The sequence below is a fragment of the Scardinius erythrophthalmus genome (assembly GCF_964197995.2).
Source record: "Scardinius erythrophthalmus genome assembly, chromosome: 14".
In the NCBI taxonomy this organism is placed as follows: Eukaryota; Metazoa; Chordata; class Actinopteri; order Cypriniformes; family Leuciscidae; genus Scardinius; species Scardinius erythrophthalmus.
Window position 1 is genome coordinate 24,035,792 of NC_138234.1, and position 546 is coordinate 24,036,337.

A 546-nucleotide genomic window follows, 5' to 3' on the forward strand; every position below is an offset into this window, starting at 1 on the left:
GAAAAAAATGCGCCCGAGTGTGTATGTGTGGAAGTCCGATTCATTTCCGCGAATCGGTTCTTTCGAACAGTTCTTTTCAAGGAATAATTTCAAACGAGTATTTTGCGTCATCAAATAGTCATTGGTGTCCCATATGCGTTTAGCCTACATATCATGAGTGAAAGGTTTTAATTAAACGTTTCATCGATTGCTCAAACCGTTTCCTGAACGTCCAATCCGTTAACGAATCGCTCACATCGGTTTTAGGAATCGGCTCAACTGATTCATTGAAAAGATCCGACTGACATGAACAATTCGCGCGTGCGAGTGTAGCCCACAGATCGTACCAACACAACCGAAAGAAAAGGGAGAGTAAAATCGGTATGTATAAAACTAGAGGGGCGAGGCGTCGGTTCTCTGACACACAAACGGCGGGGATTTCTCCTCGACAACTCTCTCACATTGGCTGGGTAACGATGACACGGATCAACAATTAACCGGGCAGTTTGAATCAGGATGCCGGTGCCAATAACCGTTGACTGGGCGGGACGTACCATTTCCCCCCCC